Source organism: Hirundo rustica, chromosome 7, assembly GCF_015227805.2.
Source record: "Hirundo rustica isolate bHirRus1 chromosome 7, bHirRus1.pri.v3, whole genome shotgun sequence".
NCBI classification, from domain to species: domain Eukaryota; kingdom Metazoa; phylum Chordata; class Aves; order Passeriformes; family Hirundinidae; genus Hirundo; species Hirundo rustica.
The window spans coordinates 6,060,160-6,082,485 of record NC_053456.1 but is presented as its reverse complement, the minus strand read 5'-3'; the positions used below and the strand labels follow the sequence as shown (position 1 = coordinate 6,082,485).

The window sequence follows — 22,326 nt, the reverse complement described above, 5'->3', positions numbered from 1 at the left end:
GGGAGATGCCAGGCCCGGGGATGCCAGGCCCGGGGGATGCCAGGCCCGGGGGAAGGCTGGCCCGGGGTTGCCAGGCCCGGGGGTGCTAGGCCCGGGGATGCCAGGCCCGGGGATGCCAGGCCCGGGGTTGCCAGGCCCGGGGATGCCAGGCCCGGGGGTGCCAGACGCGGGGGAAGCCAGGCCCGGGGATGCCAGGCCCGGGGGTGCCAGGCCCGGGGATGCCAGGCCCGGGGGTGCCAGACGCGGGGGAAGCCAGGCCCGGGAGCGGCTCTGGTAGAGCAGGGAGCGGGCGAGGCGCGTCGGCCGCCGCCGGAGGGCAGCCTGGTGTATCCAAACCCCAAAAACTCCTGGGTTTAGAAACCATCCCAGTCTCCAGAGACAAAGGACTCCACGGAAAATGCTACCATGAAAATACTTATTCCAAACCATTAGTGTCCCCGGCCAGCACGGGGACATTAACGGATGCCCACAGAGCCAGCAGAAGCTCGCAGGTGTCAGTCCGGGGAAAATGCAAATCTTTACTCCTTCCATTATCCTCAGAGGAGCAGGGAATTGCGGGTGAGAGGAAAGCTAATGTCCTTACAAACAATTTGATGGGTGAAGGTGTGGATTAACATCTTTGAAATGGGTCTTAGTGTCTCTGCTGACTTTGGGCAGCAGGTTGGTCACAGAGCCCAGCCAGCCTGGCTCCTGAAACAGATATGGGTCTGCAGAAGCCTGAACTTCTGAATTTGGGGTAAAACAGTCTGTTCAAGGTGGGAATATGTGGAAAGCTGTTCAGGAAGGCTGTACCCTCCTTGTACCTCAGCCAAGTGGGAAAGGAAAGGGGCAACCTGTGGCCAGGAGTCTGGGGTAAAAGGGAGGCTGTGCCCTCCAAAAGCCCGAGAGAGAAAAGCCCGTGGACTCTCTGCCTTCATTTGAATAAAGTTGCAGGACTCCTCTGTCTCTTTTTTGGACATAAAGCTCTGGCGTTTGTGGATGTTCCTGACACGGGCAGGGCTCTGTTACTGTGCTGTCTGCAGTAACAGGATCTGCACCCACAGGCGCACACAGGTGAGGACAGGAGCGCTGCCATTCAAAGGCTGTGACAGAAAATCATGTGTAATGCTAAAGCCGAAAGGAAAAGAGTGAAAGGAAAACTCACCGCTCCCCAGTGTTTGGCATTACACGTTTGGCTATAATGGCAGATACATTAACCCTAAATTACATGGAAATGTCAAAGCAAATACCCCATGAAAGCATCTAAAAGCATGTTTATTCCCTGACACTCTATTGCCTTTGAACTGTTATCCTACGCCTGTGTAGCTATAATTTATAGATGTAAGAGACAATTTCACAAAACAGGCAGAGGAAGGTAAAAAACCACTTCAGAGCAAACATCTATTTTAAGAAAAAATTGCTACCTTGTAGTAGGGAAAGCTCTTATTTAGATTTTGGTGTTTGAAGCATTTCTTGGTCTGACCACCACCAGAGAGAGAGAAAAAAAAAAAAAAAAAAAGCAGTTTTTTGATTCTCAGGCTTTGCAAACAGCCAGTGGTGCCACCTCTGTATGTGAATTTCAGAATTCCTCTGGTCTGGAGGATGCTGGTGCAGGTCAGAGATGGCACAGGTGCCACTTCTGCAGCTCATGCTGTACCACAGATCTGAGAGAAAATCTTTTTGTACTGCATGAAAACAGCAGCTGATCAAATCATCCACCTGTGAATTACTTCAGGAGAAAATGAACCCACGTGATGGCTCCATTGAAAACAGCAAAGGAAGTTGGTTCATTACTGTTCAGGAAGGTGTCAAAGGATGACCTCCTATGAAAATGCTTTATGACACCCCTTATGTGTGTTTTTGTCTGATCCTTAGTGTATCGAGTAAGACTTTGTAGAGAATTCAGCTTTAAAAAGTAGCTACCAAATGTGTATTCTTTCATGGTGTCTGTAATTGGAAGACTGAAATAAAAACCTATAATGTATTCAAGGATAAAATATTCAGCAGAGATAGAACAGCCTATGCCTTAATATCTTTTGTGCAATTTTAGATCTGGATTAGGCTTAGGAGCAGAGCAGTAAGATTTGAGGATGAGCATAAAGGCTGTGGGTTAACATGGATGAAGTTTATTTCTAACATGGTCAGCTCACAAGACTTTGGTCATAGATGTTACAAGCCTTGTGGGGCCCAGGGTGTGCAGAAGAAGGATGTAGTTCATTTATAGTGGAAAATATCCTTTCCTATTTGGAGCCAACATAGAAATTATATCCCAACTATCAATTTGCATGCAAAATCCCTTACCTTTCATTGTTAGGATTTCCTAAGTTATTCTAATTCATCACTAACCATCTAGACTATAACACACCATACATTTTCCATGACATCTAAAAAGCTAAATTTCCCTGTAGTTTAAATTATTTTCTGTTCCCGGCACAGGTAAAAGATTTTTTCCCTGTTGTCTCTCATTAGATTCCACACAAAGCTTGTTAACTAGATGGAGTATTGAAGTGAAGTTTGCTTCTTGTGCTGAAAGTCTTTTTGGGGTTGCATGTGCTCTGTGGAGTTTAAACAATAAGACTTAGTCATAAAATGTTCAGTGAACAAGATGAATTAAAAAAAATTCAGTATCAAAGTACTTCAGTGTCACCACTAGATGAGCAGTAACTTCCCATGCTCACAGCTGCAGGGACTTGGCAAAGGAACTACACTTCTGGTCTTCTACAAGCCAACCCAAAAGCCAGATGGAAAGGCAGGAGTAGGTCTGGAAACTCCTGGGTGACAAACTGTCGTGTCACAAGCACCCTTGCAATGCATTTTAAACCTGAAAGGCTGGACATGGCTAAGCAGCATCAAAAGCTACAGTCCCAAGCTGAGATTCTCCTAAGTGATCCCTTGTAGCCACAGAAGTTCCTAGCTGCAGCCACAGAAGTCAAGGTGATGCTTGGAGCTGAACTCGTGGAAGCAAAGTCTAAGTAGGGGCTGAAAATATTCACTCTAATCATAGAAACTGGATGTAACACCAAATTACATAATTAATCTTGGATAAAGGCAAAACTATATAAATTGCAGCACTAGCAGGGCTTTTGATTAACAGAACAAGAGGCTCTCTTTGACAGACTGCAGGGCAAGGATTTCTCATAGTCATCTGTTCCCTCTCTGATGGTGGTTTTGGCTAATTCTCATTTGGTTTATCCACTTTAAACATTTTTCCAGTTCTTATTTTCTGTAGGAGGGGTAGAGATTTACCAGATTGCTGAATTTAGCTGGAAGATACAGACAGCTCTAGCTTAGGCGTCTTCCTGAGAAAGCTTTGGTGAAAGCCATACTCTGGACAGGGAGTTCCTTCATGTACAATATGGGAATATGGCACCACAAAGCCTGGAGCTGCTGGGGTGTCTCACCCTTAAGTCCTGCCCCTGTGTGACACTTCTCCCTCCTGTCTCCCATATTTCCATTCTGTTGCTGCTGCTGAATCCAGAGGGCCACAGAAGCAAATCCACAGGGATCCCCATCACCCTCCCTCTTGCTGGAGTGGAGAGGGTCAGGGGCTGCATGTGTGTTGGGATTTGGAAAGCTGGGAGGGAGACACAGGCTGTGTTCCTTCCCAGCCTCTCCGGGCTAAGAATCTGGCATCTGTACTCAGGAAAGGGAATTTACAGCTGGGTGAATAAATAAAATGGGAAGATTTGCCACACAGTCAGCATTTGTGGGATTCTGGCTGCTGAGTGTCTCTCTGATCCTTTGGACTGGGATATTTCCTTTGTAGCCATCAAAAAGGCTTGGGCTGAGATGAAGAGAGAAATCAAGCAGCCTCTGCTTTTGCTGGCATGCGGTGCTGGGGTTGGCTTAATACACTCCTTTGCTTAGGAAGAGACTTACTGCTAAGTTTAAATTCAGAAAACATACCTACCTTTAAATCCCTTCTCCTCCCAGTGGAGCTGAAAAAACAGCAAAAGACCAACTGAAGTAAAGTTTAATTTGACAAAAATAGGGGAAATAGCTATTATTTATTCATTAGCTTAAGCGGTGAGTAACAGCACAGCACTAAAAGTGTGAATGACAAGAATAACGCAGTGATTCCCAGATAGAGCCACAAAATCTCAGTGTAGGCAGAAAGACTAGTTTGATGTGACACTGATGTAGACAGGTAATTCCAAACAGTTGGTGTGTATTATCTTAAATGCCATTAAAGTAATCAGTTGTGAAGGTACTACAGACTTAAATTTTCAAATATCCCTGGGTGACTTGAATATAATGCTACAGATCTGAAGTGGAATCTTCCTTTTATGGATTTAAATCCATCTCATGATATTTGAAGAGTTGAAAAAGAATAATTTTCAGGATTTTGACAGACATAATGTGAGTTCTTTTAGGCTTAGAGGTAAGTATTAATAATACAGCTGAATGAATGTCTTCCTTTTACTTTCCTGTGATTTATATATAAAAGAGAAAATTCACAATAAGTTTGTGTCTTCAGCCTGTATCTTCAATTTCCTAAGTAAAAAGCATAAGCACTATTCCACAGACCTTATCTGTTTCTTTTAAAATGTCACATATGTATTATTTGACTGTAAATACAGGTTCTTAATGTCTAAAGAGGAAACCTAAAGAAAGAGGTTAACTGAAAAAAAAGTCCTTTTTAAAAAGTGTGGGTTAGTGTAGAATTAGGTTAGTTTATAAAGTGTCAGTTGTTTTAAATGTATCAGTTGATACATGATTCAATAAGGGAGTGATTTTTGGGTGCCTTGGGTTTGCACAGCATTACAATGTGTCTCGTTCTCCCCATGCTTTGTTATGCACTGCAGACTCAGTGAGACATGTCCTCACTGCAAATCCTCTGTACAGATGTGTATTTAGACCTGCATATAGTCCCCTTCATTAAAAATATTGGGTTTGATATTTAAAAAATGCTCTTTTCCTGATCCTCACAGCCCTAAGGAGGCAAGCCTTCATTGACAAGCTTTATTAAATCCAGACTCTTCCTATTTTTAGAATGGTACAACTGAAGAGATACATTCTTTGTGCATTATTTTAAGATTCACTAATTCCTTCAGTCTGGAAATACTGGTATTAATGTACAGCAAACGTCCATGAATATTGCACAGTGGTTTTACAACGGGGAGAGACACACACATGAAGTAGAAAACAAACACACTAGGAATTACCTCCTGGGATTTCTTGAGAGAAAAGGCACTGATAACCAACAGAGGTGTTTCAGCCTGTTAATGAGCAGATGTAGCTGGCAATCTTTCCTACCTTGCTGTTTAAATAAATCATTATATGAGTAAAGACTAATTTCTGATGTGCCTTTGGTGAGTTGGTTGTGAAACGTGCACAAAAGGAAGCAGTCCATGCTGCACCATTCATTAGGTTTCTTTAATGGTTATTTATGTGTATGTCAGAAATGTGTGGTGCTGCTGAGAACGGAATACGTGAACAGCTGTAAAGGCAAAACAGTATTTTGGAAGTTGTGCTGTTCGTTCCTGCTCATTACCCTCAGGTATAGATATTGTCTGGGTGCCCATTTTGAGGACTTGGTATAAAATATTGCAAGTGACAATTTTCTTTTGGCAACGCCTTGATATTATTTTCTTCATTCATTTGAATTTAAAGAAGGTTCTTGATTTTGTCACACGTGCTTGCCTGAAGTATTGGTATTTCCTCACATGATGAGCCAAAGATTTGATATAATTATTTTAGTTCAAATTGTGCTGTGTTTTGTTTAATCTCCTTTTATTTCTGGGGAGTTCAGAAGATCCAGGCATTGTGAAAACATTTGTCTAAGTCTTTTTATTTGATCCACAATGCTTCATATGAAAGCAGGTCAAGGACTTTCAAGAGGAACAAAAAATCACAATGGACCATTTCAACAGTCAGATTGAAAAAGATCTGATTTTGATGTTGTGATTCTTTGGAAATCAAAATACTTAGAGTAGGAATTTACTATTTTGCATTCCTGCTTAATTATTCAGGTGCAGAAAGGTTTTGAGATTTCACTGGTGAAGCAGTTAATTGCACTGACATGCACTGAGCAAGCCTGGAACTTAGCAGGAATTCCAGTCCAGAAATGTGGAAAACAGACACAGGATGTTTGAGGTGGGGAGCCACGGTTCTTCATGCACTTAAGGAATTATGTGCAAAAATATGTTGCTCAGCTATCTTTGTGCCTGTGATAGACATATTTAAGTTCTCAGTGATTTTTTCATTCAGAAGATGAAACTTTTGGAGTTTCAGTTTTGGAGTAAAGCTTTTCCTTTTATGATTTTTTTTTTTTTCCCTCAAGAAATGTTGCTTGCAAGATGGTGTTGCAGAGGGCTATCAGTATCCATTTACAATTGCATTAATTCATTTGTGACCAAACCCAATTAATAAATGTAGCATATGTGGATGGTCATTAGAAAGAAATGCTCCCTGACACCAAAAAGGAAGTAATGAGATGAATTGCTTATACTTGAGCAAGATCCAAGACAGTTTTAGGGAAACTGAGAAGGTCTCAGAAGATATTAATCAGAAAAATATCAATAATGCTTAAACACCAAAAAAGCAGCGTATTCTCAAAAATACAAAATGCTAGCAATACTTAATTTTATTCCTAAGTTCCAGTCAGGCTGAGCTTTAAAAAAATGGGATAGGTCAGAAATATTAAATACTATGAAAACAAATTTCGCATCCTACAAATTTGGCTTCTTTTCCCTAAAGTGTGCATGGGAAAAAACCAAGAGATCTGTGGCTTAGAAAAGCTGTTTTTAAAAGAACCTTAAGCGTGTAGGAGTTAAGAAGAGACTCAGTGTCACATACCCAGAAACCCAGGCTCAGCAGAGCCTGAAAAAGTCAGCTCATGAACTGTGCCATGAAATGTCTTTAGTGCCATCAATAAAGAGACTTTGGGTTATCTGCACGTGGACAGGAGAGAGAAGGGCAAAATGGTAAAGTTGTATTTCATATCCTCTCTAGGCAACCGTGATAAAGTCAAGTCATATTTGTAGTTTCAAGCAAGAGGAACGGGACTTTGATACTTCTGATTCATAGATGATTCAGAGTTTTGGACTTGTGTTTATAGAAGTTAAGGTATAAAATTCATGTGGCTTTGTACTGATGGAGGGGATGTACCACATGCACACAAACACACAAGCTTAAATAGGTAAATGACTGCATTCCACCACTGCAGTTGCAATTACAGGATTTTACACCCACAATTTGCTTTCCGGCAGTGAAGAAATGTCCAAATATGAATAAACCTCCTTCTATGCAACGGCATTACTCTCATACAGTGCTCCTTTCCAAACTGACATAGATTGGTGTATGAAATGCACAGGCATGTTCACTGAGAGAGTGACAGAAAATTTCCTGATATTTTTGCATCTGAAATGGATGAATTCTCTGTCACTCTGTTTTTCTCCACAAAATATTCTGACATCAAGGCTGGATAGCATAGCATCACAAATGCCATTATCATGTTGATTGAGGTAAAGGGCAGAAGTGTTGGTTGTGGCAGTGCAGAAGAGAAGAGAAATTTCTTACAGCAAAACTAAAGCTTAAATCAATTTAAATAAAAAGCCCTGTACTATCCAGGGGGGAGGTGCTTTTACAAAATCTGAGAACTTATAGTAAAGATCAGCATAGGGGAAAAAAGGTGATGTGAGAGGGAATAAATCAACAGAAAAAAGAAAACTGCCCTGGAAAAAAATCCAAGTAGAGCAGAGGAGAAACATGAAAGTAAATACACTCTTTTGTTTCAGACTTAGCAAAGCTGCAGTGTGGATTGCAGCTTGACGTTTAAAAACCCCTCAACCTCAAGTTGCTTGGGTCAGAAACCACCTGAGCACAGCTTCAACCCTCTCCTGCCAGCATTTATCATTGATTTTATCTGGACTGCTACAGCCTTTTGTTTGCTGGCCTTTCAGGACCCTTTCTGGTCCATACCAAAGAGCTCCATTCTATATTTTTCTTTCTCACATCCCACTTGTCTCTGCTTTGCACTGGCTCTGATAATTCCTTTAGCATCTGCTCATATCTGCTACGCTGTGCTCCACATCTCCCTGTCAAGATTCTTCTTTTGTATGATCCTGGTCTCTACATTAACCTTTCTCTCTTCTTTGCTTTTTCTTGTGTTCTGTTAGCACCTCTTTTCCATAAAATGCATTTGTAGTGTCCTGCCCTGCTCTTAACACAGTCCTTGTGCTGGACTTCGTGTCACTTTCCTTCAGTCCATTGGGGGTTTCTTGGACACTCTTGACAAAGCACTTTAACTCCCTTTACTTCAAATTTCGCAGCTGTAATACGGTGAAGCTCTGCATAACCAGTGAATATTATTTCCACTGAAATCAGTAAGCACTAAGGTGAGCAGTGGGTGTCTCTTTAATGTAAGATCCTGTTTGATCTTCCTCTGTCCAGCTGAGACAAAGAATGTGCATGCTGTGTATCAAGTGCAGGCTGCAGCCTGAGCTCCAGCTCAAATTTATTTATAATACACAGTGTGTACATGATTTCAAGGTTATATCATTGGCTTGAAAACCCAGGATCGTGTCCTATGGAGGGATTGTGAGCTGCATTTGTGGCTCCCTTCCTGCCATGGGTACAGGTACACAGGAGAGAGCGAGGGCAGGTGAGTGAACTTCCATCCTTGGTCTGATGGACACATGGAAGCACATTGTTCAATGCACGTTAAGCTTTCTACCTGTGCTAACTCAAACATGTGGTCATGGCTTTCCTTAAAATTTTCTCCAAAGTCCTTTCTCTCTCTGTTGGGAATAAGCAAGAGCAATTCTCCCCAGAAGGTGAAGTTCAAAGCTGCTTTTTCTGAAAACAGAAGATTAGAAAGAAAATGCCACATCACTTTTGGCTCTGGCATCTTGTGAGCATTTCTAGGTGGCTTTTAACTTACTCTTTTGTGAAACAAACAATACAGGTAAGAAGAGAGCCGTGGCATACACTCATCCTGCATTAAAATGAAGGTTGTATTGAAATTATTTCAGAGAGATTTTTGGTTTTACATGAATTATGAGTTGTAAGCTTTCCTTAGTGGAAACATCTTAAACATTTACCTTGTGAAAACATTTTTGCCAGCTTCCCATGAGTTTTATGTGTAGAAGAAAAATATGATGTTTCATCAGATACTGAAATACGAGATACTCTGAAAGTATATGAAATATTGTGTGGAAACCTGTGTTTCCATAAATAGTGGTTAAGTTTTTCTACACCTGTGAATGGTAAGCGTTACACATTGGTATTGGACGGGAATTGGTGTGGTTGTACAACCTCTCAAGGGCATTTTTACACCCAGATTCTTGTGGTTTTGGTATGATCATAAACAATCAGTCAGTCATGTATCAATGGATGTAATGGTGTGTACTTTTATCTTTGCTTCTTTCCTTGTTTAGGTTGCTTTTTAAAAATTCATTTTATACTGACATTTTTGCAAGAAAGCATTGTGCTCAAATCTTTCAGGGACCTCTGGTAGAACTGATCACCTACGATCCCAATGTCTCCCCTTATTTGTAGCCATTTATTCCCATGTTTTGAACAAGCCTGCTGGTAAGAGTGCTTTAGAGTTTATGCTGAATGTGCAAACTCCCACTAACCTGAGATGGACTCATTTCATTAGGTCTTGCTTAATTTCTTCTTCAGTGCTATCTTCTTTTTTCCTTCCACAATAACCTAATGTAGAAAACTTAAAAGGTCTGCAGACACTAAGAAATGAAAAGGAGAGTGATTCATCTTGGCTGTGGACTGAACAATAGATTTCATCACTGTCACTGCTAGCAGAGCTCCTTGTCTGCTCCTGACATGATAACAGTCAGCTGCACTACCAGCCTCCAGTGCCCCAGGAGGGAAGCTAACTGCCAGCTCTGACTGTGGATATTTTTTTTTTTCCTTGTAGCACCATAGAATAGAATCTAAAGCTGTGTCTGTAGTAGCAAACAAAGAATTTAAAACTATTTGAATATTTTCTGTTTCCATTTCCAGCGCAGACTTTATAAAGAGATGAGAATATTTCTGGACATTGTTAGTTAATCCATAGACTGTTTAAGAAAAGGGAAGCTTGGATAGCTGCTGGCTTGGTCTGCTCAGTGTTTAGCCCTTCCCAGGCCTGATCTGTGTGGCTCAACCAGAATGAGCTGGGGTCTCTTGTTAAGGCAGGGGGGATGTTTAGGTTTGGTGCTGCAGTGTCGCTGAGTTTGACAGTGACATCATGAAGAAGCTGTGTGGGTGATGGGCCAATGGCGTTTGGTAAGAGGACTCGGAGGGCTCAGATCTGCACTTGCCCAGCAAAGCAGGTACTGCCAAAATGACTGTGCCTGCTTTAATGGTCACCAGGTCGTTGGACCTGTCTCTAATCTGCCATTCTCTGAAGTAGCCTCTTGTGGGAGACCAGAGAGGGACAGTGCTGAGGGCACTCTTGCCCCATACGTGTTGCAGCTGTGTTAATTGTCAGAGTGGGAACAGCCTTGCCCTCACAGCTGTGGGGGATAAAAGGGTGAGTTAGTGGGTGCAGTGGGCAGTTGGTTGGAGTGTGCTGGCCGTGCTGTGAGGAGGAAGGGACAGGAGGTCGTATGAGGGACAGACAGGGTGAGACGTTGTATGAGGGACAGAAAGGGTGAGACGTTGTATGAGGGACAGAAAGGGTGAGACATTGTATGAGGGACAGAAAGGGTGAGACATTGTATGAGGGACAGACAGGGTGAGCCGTTGTATGAGGGACAGAAAGGGTGAGACATTGTATGAGGGACAGACAGGGTGAGCCGTTGTATGAGGGACAGAAAGGGTGAGACGTTGTATGAGGGACAGACAGGGTGAGACATTGTATGAGGGACAGACAGGGTGAGACATTGTATGAGGGACAGACAGGGTGAGACATTGTATGAGGGACAGACAGGGTGAGACATTGTATGAGGGACAGACAGGATGAGACGTTGTATGAGGGACAGACAGGATGAGGCAGCCGTGCAAGGGACTGGAAGCAGCGAGCTGGGAATGCAGAAAGAAGGTAGAAGGGGAGAAAGAGCCAGAGCTGTGTGGAGTGACTCGTGGGACTGCAACATAGCAAAGGTATGAAAGACTTTTAAATAACAAGGTACTGATACTTGAGGCCCCCTGAAGTTTTTAAAGAAGCACTCTTGAGTGCTGTGGCTATCTCCACAACGATGACAACAGCATCTTCCTACTATTTCTCTGGAGGAAGGAGCATACAGTTTTCTCTCTTTCTCTTCTGGTTAATCTGCTCTCATCTCAGGGCTTGCAGTTCTGCTTTCTCCAAGAACAATGACTGTATAATTTCTTTGAAGTGTAGTGTTCTCTCCAGTGAAAGCTCTTTGCAGGAGCCATGGCACTCCTAGTTTGCTTTAAGGTTTTCCTTCAGTCATACCAGTCCCTGAAGCTGAGGAAGATGCAGCTTCTTTGGGAACTCCCCTGGATTTGTCCTCTGTTGACAAGCTGCTCTCCATCCTCTGTTCCTATGAGATGTCTCAGTTTGCTGGTGTTCAGCCTCACACTCCTGCCTTTGACAAATCCATTTGTGGAAGTGGGATCCTTGAGTGTGACTCGAGGATTTGTCTGCCATCTTCCACGTGCATCCTGGACATCTGCTCTGTCACATTTGTCTTTGCTCTTCCTCCTGCTACAACACAGTCACACAGGGGATTGTCACCATCTGTCCTAGTCGGTTATTTGTCACTAAATAGTGTGTAAACAACATTTTATTTGGTAAAAATAGTGGAAGCATAATTTACTTTTGCAAAGAAGCAGTTTACTTTATTGAGAGTAGAGAGGCTTGTACCAAGGTGATGGAATTTCCTAACTTTTTGTACTGAACCGCTTCTTGGGAAGAGGAGAAAACTTACTCCAAAGTGGAGATAAGAGAAATCATTGTCTGAACTGATACTGTCTGAAGTCTAAGGATGGTAACTGCACAGACAGAGGTCTCCAGATTCATTTCTCGTACATCCAGTAGCGTTAATCTAAGAGTGGTGTTATTTTGGATCAGTGTGATGTTGATGTAAGAAGACCACTGGGGAAAAAAAAGAATTATTTTTATTGGTATCAGGACTGAGCAGAGAAGTACCTGAGCAGGAGATACAGAAATGTCTGTTTGCATGTGATAAGCAGTAAATCATTTTATTTGAAACATTTTTCATGCAATGCGTCACTATTGTCTTTGCAAGGTATTTCTTGTATGTGCATGCTCCAGTCTCACCGTGTCTACACTGTCCAAATATAAAAAAAGAGTAAAAGCCATCCTCAAATAGTTGAAGATCTAAGTGAAAGGCAAACATAAAGATAAAGCAAATAGATAAAGGGAAGAGTGGAAGATGTGGGGAGTACAAATGGTTTGAGAGAGTGAGTCTTAGCCTTGTGACTAGTGCCTGGAAGAAATGTAGAGATCATGCTGGTATGGGGTTTTATGAATCATTTTGATAAAGCTGTTATCAAAGAATGAATCAAAATAGTTCCTGTTAAGGAGAACATTATCTTTGCAGTCTATTAGAATTCTTTCATTACTTGAGGGCAGGAAGTCTTGTAGCTACAATAGTAAATACAGTTTATGTGGATAAAGTCACTCAAAAAAAAAATTAATCTCAGTAGAAGAAGGAAGTTCTCTTGTGGATTAGGGAGCTCTAAGAAATAAGGACTTAAGAAAAAGATTAGTAGTTGAGCAATGTAAAGATCCAAACTGGAACTTGTGAAAAATGTCTGGAAAGGCAATAAATAGTACCTGGTGGTTGTTGTTGCTGACAAGGTGAAATTACATGGGCCTTGTTAACTCTAAGAGATAGGAGAAATGCAGAAGGATCAAATGGTGATCGAGCACTCAGTAATAAATGACAGGTGAGCCTCAGGGTAGACAGCTGATGGTAACTGATGCTGAAGGGACAATTGGAACTAATCATACTGCCTGATAGATTCTAAATTAGCTGTAACAACTCCCACAAAAATACTTGGTCATTGCAGGGAACAGCATCGAGAAGGCTGCAGTTCAGTGCAGTCTAGAAAGAAATTGAGATGTTAGATTGTATTAAGACAAAACAAGTATCATTACAAGAATTTATGGTACACCTTTGCCTGTATTAAAGTGTTCAATCTCAGCATTCTATCTCAAAGAGCACATGAAATAATAGAAAAGCTCCTAAAGAGAGCAACTGAAATGATGAAAGAATATCAAAACAATTGCTGGAGAAGTAAATGTCAGGATATTTGAAGACAGTGCTAAGGGGAAATTAATATGGGAAAATGTAATAGATGAATGATAGTGAGGTGAGTCCTCTTTTGTCTGTTTAAAACCAAGTGAAAAGGATGCTTCAATTAACTTTACCAAAGCGTAGTTAAAAGGCAGCAGACACAAAATAATGAGCAGAGCGAACTGAACACTCTGCTAACTGAACTATCTAAATGTTTTCTTTCTTGACGCTTTGCTGAGAGAAAGATGAGCTGAGATGTTCCGAGTTGGCTGTTCCTCAGTGGCTGCTGCTCTTTGTGGTGTGTGGCCACTCTGGGCTCCAGGGCTCTCGAGGTGCAGCAGGTCACTAAAGAGCCACAGCTGGCCGCTCCAGGAATGGTTTCTGATCCCACTTTTCAGGGCCAGACCTAAAATTGTGCCTTGTCCAGCCCCTGACTGACTGAGCCCCAAGTATTCTTGTGAGTGCAGCTGAGCGAACAGCCTGTGACACTGCCCAGCTTCCTGGCATCCCACACCTGAGAGTTCCAACCACTGCTCATTTCTGCCTTCAGGCCCTTGGATGTTGTATCAAGGATCCTGTCATGAGCACTTGAGCAGGTTAATTACCTTTCACCCTGCAAAGCTTCATTATCACCGCCATCTGTTTAGTGAATACTTTGTCTGGATGAGCTCTGGTCTAAGTTTCCTCCATAATGTACCTTTGATATTTTGTGTCAGCTTTTAAAATGGGCAGATAGATCACAGTAAAATGATCAGAATATCTAGAATCTGTCACTCACTCCCTCAAACATGTCATTGCTGCAATTGCAATAATTTCCCTTTTTAGGTCTATGTACCATTCTTTAGCCTAAAGATGACAGCTGATTTTTGGTAACTTAAGGATGGCTTATTTTCTGAATTTCTCCTGAAATAACTCTGGAAATTTTACCCTTTAACATGCATTTTAAAATAAACAATCAGAGTAGTATTTCTGTTGTTTTTCTTAGATTTTCATGGGCAGAACAAGCGTGCTTTTACTGGAGGTTTGAAAAATAACATTGATAAGACAAGGGCAGCAGAAGGACTGGAAGATACTGAGACATTCCTCAGCCCTCTGAAGTCATTCCTGACTAAGTTTGTCTAATTTGTCCTTTAATACTCCTGTCTGCAATTTAAACTTATTAACAGAGCAGTAAGGGTAATCTCATGCAAAACTTCTGTTATTTGATGACACTTGTTGTCTCCTTGAGCCGTGGCTGAGTTAAACAAACCCAATTCTCTCAGCCCCTCCTCTCAGAAGGTGTTTTCAAACCTTTGATTGTTCCTGCTGCTCTCAGCTGTCCAGCTGACTCGTTTCTTCCTGGAAGGTTGGTGAATTAAACTCCCTACAGTGCTCCAGCCTCAGGCTGTGCCCTGCTGAGGACTCCTTCAAATGTCCTGTGTGTGACATCTTCCTCACACGCCCTTGTAGGAGGGTGATTTTATTAGCAAAAATACTGACTCATGTTCTGCCGGTAGTTGTTTATGCTCCACATCTTTTTTTCCAAATTAATTGTGCTATGAGATGTTACACATGTTGTATGTGCAAAACTGATGATTTCTAGGTAAGTACAGTATATTACACTTGTTTTCCCTGAATTGTATCTTATTTATATCTTCAGTTTGTTTAGATAAGCTTTGAATTTTAATCCTGTCCTCAAGAGTTTCTATGCATCCTTGCCAGCTTGATATTATCTGCAAATTTAATTACTGTGTGTTTTATTCCATCATTGAAGTCATTCATAAAGATGCTGAATAGCACTGAGCTCAGCTTAGGCTCTTGCAGGAGCTTTGCTCAATGCATCGTTTCCTTTTGGCAGTTAACCAATGATTTTACAGACATTTTTTAGTACTTGTACAATAACTTCATCGAGATTGTGCCAGCTTAGCTCATTTTTGACAATATCACAAGAGATCGTGTAAAAAGCTCTTCTGAGGTTAATCTAAAACTAATCCTCAGCTGAGAAGCTTATTAACCTGTCCTAGAAACAAGTCAGGCTGACTTTTAGGGAGCTTGCTATTTTATGGGTTGCGTTTTTCTGTTGTTAGACACTTGCCTGCCCCTCTGACTTCAAAAGTAAATCACAAATGGATCTAGGTTTGAATAAAACCAGCACAAAACAGCTCTGTTACTTGATTTCTTTCCCTGGACTGTGTTGTTCTATTTATTGCTAACGCACTTAGGAAATATTCTCATGTTGCTGTTTCCTTGTGTATTTATAGTTGTGCTTTAGCTTTTGTATTTTGCCTCTATGCTCCTGCAACCACATCAAGACATTAAATAGGAGGCAACTGGCTTTTATTTCAAAGCCAAGCCATTTTTCATCTTATTAAAGATGACCTAGTGGTCAGTGCTGGCCTGTGCTTTCGAAGCAGACTGTTCACAGTTTCCTGCATTGTGTGCCTTTGCATATTTTCCAGGCTATATACACTGGATATTGACTCCATTAAAAAGACACAGAGTAAGCTCTTCTCCTGGTGCGTCACTCCTGTGCATTCCTTCCTGTTCATGTTCAAAGAAAGAGTCAGCTGTAAGAGAGCTGATTTCCACTGGTTTTAATAATTTTTGGTTTAGATGGCTTATTTCTTTCTCTTTCTCATGCAGCAAATAATTGTTGGTGATAATTAGAAACAAAAGAGCTGGTGTGCATACTCATTGTAAACAAAGCACATTTTGCTGCAACGGGGTGATTAGACATGAGCTGTCAGCATATTCCCATGTTCTACAGTTAACTGTGCATTAAAAATAATAATGGGAATAATAACTTCCATTATACAGAGCAGAGTTGCTTTGCAGTCCCTACCTAATGTACTGTGGAAATGTAACCCCCACCTGGGGCAGGTGACAATCGAAGAGCACGGGGCGTGCCAGCTAAGTCTGGGAAAGGGAAAATGTCTGCAAAACTCAGAGGAATTAAAATTTCTTATAGCCCAAGACAGGATAAACATTTCTGTTAATTGACAGGCAGGGATAGGAGAACGTTCCTTCTTTTCTGAGGGTTATGTGGGTAAAGATTTAGTGGCTGCATTCTGGCCCACAAAGGTAATTTCACATATGGCAGTCCCTGACAGCCAAAGAACTTATCTACTCTCTGCTACCCGAGCATAAACTTCTTTTAATATTCCTCTCTATTGACACTTAACTGGGCTGTTTGTGACACAGAAATGGTGTGACCTCCAAATCGACTCTGACTGAGGTGATGTGGACCTTTTTAAAAGACCTGATTACGGCACATCGCGAGTCTGTTTGAGATGAATCTGTTTGTTTGTGTTCACTTTCTGTTGTACTCTGGTGGCAATAACACTCATAAGCAATTATAGCTGATTTTTCTCTATGATCATTTGCATAAGAAGTTAGATGAGAAAAATGGTATTGCCCAGTGATCTGTGCATCATCATCATCTGTGCATTTAATCAGCATTTGCCGTGGAGCTTATGTTCCGAGCTGTGATACCAAGGAAGGGGATGAGAGCTGTGATTAGCAATTCTGAAAGATGGGGTCTGATTGGGGAATCCCTGCCCACAAGAACGATTGAACTCATTCTTCCTCAGAGCAGAGGCTGCTCTTGGTAGTGATATGGATGTCTGTGTGCTGTAACTTGGACTGAGGCCATCCTTTCTCCTCTGAAAGGTCACCGAAGAGCCATCAATAGCAGCAGCTTTCAGTTTCATGTCAGAAGTAGTTTGCCAGTCACAAGGCAGCACTTGACGAAGTTTTAAATTCACCCTGTTACATCAAGAGCAATGTAATAAGCTCTGGTAGTCACACAGGACACAAACTATCCTCCTGGATAACACTTAATGTATGCTTTGTCATCCCTGAAACTCCACAGTCTTGTATTGTGCTATTATAGTTAAGGAAGAATATCTACCTGGTGAATTACTCCTACTAAATCTGATTTACTTGTGGCAAAGCCCAAAACAAACAGCCCAACTCATTCACAGAAGTGAGATGTACAGCTCTGCCTTTGCTATTCCACACACAGGATAATGACAATGGAAATAACAGCGAAGGGTACCAAGACACCTTGAGGAAAATGAGTGGTTGTAATCGTGCCTGACCTCTATCTGTCGCCCGTCCTTTAGTCGTGGTCTGTACAACCGTGGAACCAATGCACATTATTAAAAACCAAAACCAATTCTGTACCTACTGAATGATAGACAGGGCATGTTATTTTTCAGGTCTACTGCCTTGCTTTCTGCCACCTTTCTCTTACTACCAAAAAAAGGGCAAAAGGAAACTTTTTTTTTGTTAAAATTGTGTGCCTTGCATTTTTCTTCTGATAATGAAAAAAACAGTGTTTCTATACTATTATTTATTACTGTGCATTGTCCGCTAAGGCTATGTTTTCTATCATGGGATTCAAATTGCTTCTTGTGCCATCAGCATTTTCCTCTTTCACATTTCTTTCAAGGCAAAATAGAAAATCTATTTCTCTGCAGTAGCAAGAGTGATCTGGGAAAACTTTATTTAGGGTGAAAGGGAAAATAATGGAGTCAGAATAAGCATCTACACTAAAAGTCTATTTAGAACATCGAAGCCCAATGTATTCGTAAGACAGAATTGCATCTATTTAAAATTAAGCTCAAGAAGATATAGAAACATAGTATGTAATGACCACCAACCTGTCTATTTGCATTGCAGATTAAAAAGTCTGAAGATGTAGTAAAGAGGAGTTGAGATGAGAAGACTGTTTATGGCAGACAGTATATTTATTTTGCAGAAAAGCTGTGTGAAGGTAGTGCCACTCTTGTAATGATAAAGCCTGGAGCGAATTTAAAACTTAACAAATGCATTTCCATTCAGGATTATTGCACAGGAGACCACATAAATAAAAATCCAAACACTGCTTTCTTAATTCACACATACAGTTACATTTAATGATACCAGGACTTCCAGCATGAGTAAAACCAGCAGGGTCTGGCCCATAAAAATGATTCTTGTTTGCAGCCTGCCTGTTTTCTACAGCTTAGCACTAAAATATAAGGTAAGGTACTGTCTGCAGCAGCAACTCTGATTTAAGGAGATGCAGACTTCTACCCTCCAGCTCCTCATTCCCCTTCCATGGTTCCTCCTCAGCTGTGGCAGCACAAGTCTTGCTGGGGCCATCAGACCAACCAAATGTGGACAAAAATTACAGCCAGTACCCTGTGCTTATTCCACACACAAATGGCAGTGCAGAAGAAAAGATCTAGACATTTAACAAGTTTAGCTCATCCAAAGATAAATAAAAGAAGTCATTAGGCAATGACAGAGAAGCAGGGTCTGGTTTTGTGTGCCAGACCTTTCCTCTAGTGCAGTAAAACTTTTAGCGATATAGCAGTCAAAAAAGAATGGACTATGAAGGCTAATTATTTAGTTGAAAAAGCTGTGTTAAAATGTACTTATTCCAGCATCTTCTGAATTTCAGAGTGAGCCTGTGCATAACAGTAGCATTTACAAAATTTAGCTGTTACAGGAACTGACAAGTTTGTTGGATAGCTTAAACTTTCAACTTATCCCCTTTTTACAGGTAATGAGAAATAATAAGAAATTCTGTCTACAATGCAAGAGACTAGAAGGAACATAAATTGCAGTGCAATTAGCTTCTTTTTCCTTTCTCCTCTGAATACACAGGCTAATGGATACCATTCCAACTGCTGGAGTCACAGATGGGGTACAAGGCTCTGTTCTGAAATCATTTAACTGTGTGCTTAACTTAAAGATGTGAGCACTGTAAAAGCAGAAAATGCTGAGATCGCTCGCTCCTAATCTTTAGGGGCTCAGTATTTTGCTGATCAGGGCTGGACTACTGAGCCTTTACAGGAATGAATGCAAGCTGATCTGCTTATGAGAGGGTTTAATGGAAATTTCATTTTCCCTTTCATTTAAAATTCTGTCAACAGTATGTCCTTCCTGGCCCCTGCAGGAAGAAGTGTATCTACATAATGCTTCATTGTTGCTGCAGCAAATGGGCTGTAAAGTAAATGTTCTAATTAGTCTTTGAATCATTAGGCTGGGTGTAGTTTGTCCGGCCGAATTGTGAGCTCGTTGGTATTCTAAAGAAAAGAGAAGAAAGTCCTCTGCATGTTTTCATAGTTTCTTTTTGCTTTAAGCCAGCTGTGACTCAATAGTAACTCTTCTGCTGCCTGCTAGCAAGGGGAGGGTCCTTATTTTTGTTTTTATTTCTATACTTGCCATTTTTGACCTGAGAGGAGAGGTTGGTATCCCAGAAAGTACATTTACCTTTATTTTTTACCTTGAGGATTTCAGGTGCAGTATAAGCACTCTGCTTCAGAGGATCATTTATGCAGATGAAAAACATTTTTACCCTCTAGAATATTTTTTAAACGTAAGACATAGGCATGTCTTGGTGTCCAAAGAGACTTTTATGTGGGCCTTGAATAATTTAGTGCTGATACTAACAACAATACATGCTGACATGACTATGTGTCACCTAGAGAATCTCTGCAGAGAGAGACTGTCTAGCTCTGAGTACCCCAGTGAGCTCTTCAGAGTGTTGAGGAGGCTTTCAAGTACAGAAGAAAGACAGAATAAATGTACAAAAAGTGAACCCTTGTGCAAGAGAGAGCTGCAAATGGAGTTTGGATGTACAAGATCCTCAACGTGTGAAATATCTGAGGCTGTTAGGAGGATAAATGCACTGTAATGAGTCAAGGAAGTAAGAAAATAGAGAAGCTTGAGATGAAATTCCAGGTTGGGTTTGGGTGTTTTAAAATTTGTGTTGTGGTGTGAAAACTCTTCGAGGCTCACGTATATTCTGGTAGCTCTTTCAATTGAAGACTTTATTGAAACCAAAGGGAAAAAATGCTCTCGTGTTGGTTCTAGACTTCATTAATTCCCTCCAGAAGACATCAGGCACAGGAAGGTCCCTAGGAAACAGCCTGTGGTGGCAGCTTGAAGTGAACAGCGTGGTTGAGTTCCTCAGCCACATCTCACTAAGACACTGCCAGGAGATTGAACAACCAGTCCTGCTTTGCAGGAGGAGCAGGGACACTGGGAATTCACCTTATCTTATCTAATAACGTGTTTGCCCTGGGTTTTATCTGCGCCCTGAGCAGAGCTGCGGGCGAGCGGGGATGGTGCAGATTGACATTAGGAGTGATGTGATGGGAGTTGATCTGACGTGATCTGATCCGCCCGGGAAGCAGCCTTGGCTCAGGTGCAGTGCTAATGCGGAACAGCGATCGCATTTACTGGCACGCACCCGGCAGCAAGGTTGGCTTCGTGGCAGAAATGGCCCATAATGGCAAAAATGGCCCATCTGCAACCGGTGCTGTCAGCTGGGGTTGCACTAAGTCTCTGGAATGGCTGGTTGCTTTCTCTGTGTGATGAGTCTATTACTGTTTATCTTGTAAATATACATTTAGGGACCTTATAAACCTGCCTGAATTGTGGCATCTCTAGACGAACTGCTCCTTCCTAGCCTTGGTGGCTTAGTTAAAGGGCTGTCCAGTCATTAACTTGATTGAGTACAGGAGCCCCAGGGGTTTATCATACCAGTGCAGGCGTTGAACTGGAGGGTGGGAATCATTCCAGTGGCCAGAGCAGAATAGGAGGCTGGAAATGTCATGGAGTCTCTCACTGGTGTATTTCGAGTCTCTCTTAACCTCATTTCTCACTCTTCTTACAGGAGTTTTTGAATAGAGAGAGAAATGTCAGCAAAGGCTTTCAGAACCTTGGATTTTAGATGCTGTAGAAAAGCAAAGTATTTTACAAGCATTCCAAATCAAATGTCTCCATTTAGGAAATAACAGTTATTAATTCTTTCAATCAGGCCACTCAAAGCTTTTATTCTTGTGCAAAGTTGTAGTTTACAGCCTATTTAGGTTAAAAAAACCCCAAAACTAGAATCAAGCAGAGCAACAAAAAAGGTTTTTATAAGAATTTATTAGAGGAATACCATAAACCTTGCCACTAAAATTGCACTTTTGCTGAAGAAAAATGGCAGCTAAGATCTCTCATTAAAGAGATACTGGATAACTACATTTAAAAAGATCAAAGGAAAAAAAAAGTAGTAGCTTAAGTCCAAAATGAAAACTTCAGCCCTTACCAAATGCAACCTCTTCGCACGGAATTCATGGACTTGCAACATTAAACCCCCACAGTTTGGAAGGGACCTTTGGGGGACATCTGGTTCAGAGTCTTCTCCACATAGAACCAAGAACATTAGAGCAGGGATTGTTCAGGATTTTGTTCTGTCTAGTTCTGAAAGTCTCCAATGACTCAAATTGCTCCCTCAAAAAAAAAAAAAAAACCAAAACCAAAAAACCCACAAACAAACAGCAGCAACAACAACAACACAAAAAACCCCAAACAAAATGAACAACTTTCCTCTCTCTTAAGTTTCATTTCCAAGCTAAATTTTAAACCACACTGCAGTGTTAGGAGTGCTGTACATAAATTTTTTGAAGTCAGGATAAAGAATGGAAACACAGACAGCTTTTATTACAGTCCTGCTAAGGATGTTGCTGTAGTAAATAAAGTACTGTTAATATTTTAAGAATGGTATCCCTGAAGTATCTTACAAGATATTTCTCCTCAACTGCCTTTCTTCAGTTGGAAAAAGGCAAAGCGATTCTTATAAACACATGTGCCTCTATCTTGTCAACTACACATGTAATTTTTTCAGGAGGCAATTAAATTTAATTATATAAATTTTTCACATCCAAATTAAATACTTCATTTTTATACTAAATATAAATTAAGACTTTCTGAACTGAAATGATTAGTTACATTTTTTTTCTTTAAGTGGACCTTTACTGCCTCAGGATAATGAATATAATTATAAAATTATGCCCCCAAAAGATATAAATGTGCTTAGCATTATTTATTCCAAGCAGAAAGCTTGTATTTACAAAGCTTGGCTTGTGCACGTGGGTGGATCATGAAATTATTTATCAAATTACTTCAAATACTTAATGAGATGATTGCAAACCATACAAATAATTCAAACAAAAAGAGATTACATTAAATAAGTAATTGTGAACTATTTGCCCGGCTCATTTCCAAACAAATTCTTCCAATGTCAGGGAAATGAAAGGATGTTTGTAGTGCTCCAGCATAATCACTCCCTCACTGATCTGGAGTCATTGTCAGAATTTTTCTGGAATTTCCCATAATTGCTACATGTGCACATTGTGTTAAATGGGCT

General features: G+C 41.0%; 1 long non-coding RNA gene across 2 annotated transcripts in view; it reads left to right on the top strand.

Annotated features, from left to right (window-relative positions):
• Window positions 1-10,519: 10,519 nt before the first annotated feature.
• The window catches only part of LOC120755141 (uncharacterized), a 39,930-nt gene continuing 28,123 nt past the window's right edge, over window positions 10,520-22,326 (top strand). For both annotated transcript variants that reach the window (XR_005701645.2, XR_005701647.2), the window contains exon 1: window positions 10,520-11,028. This is a non-coding gene — a long non-coding RNA (uncharacterized LOC120755141). The remainder of the gene's footprint in view (window positions 11,029-22,326) is intronic.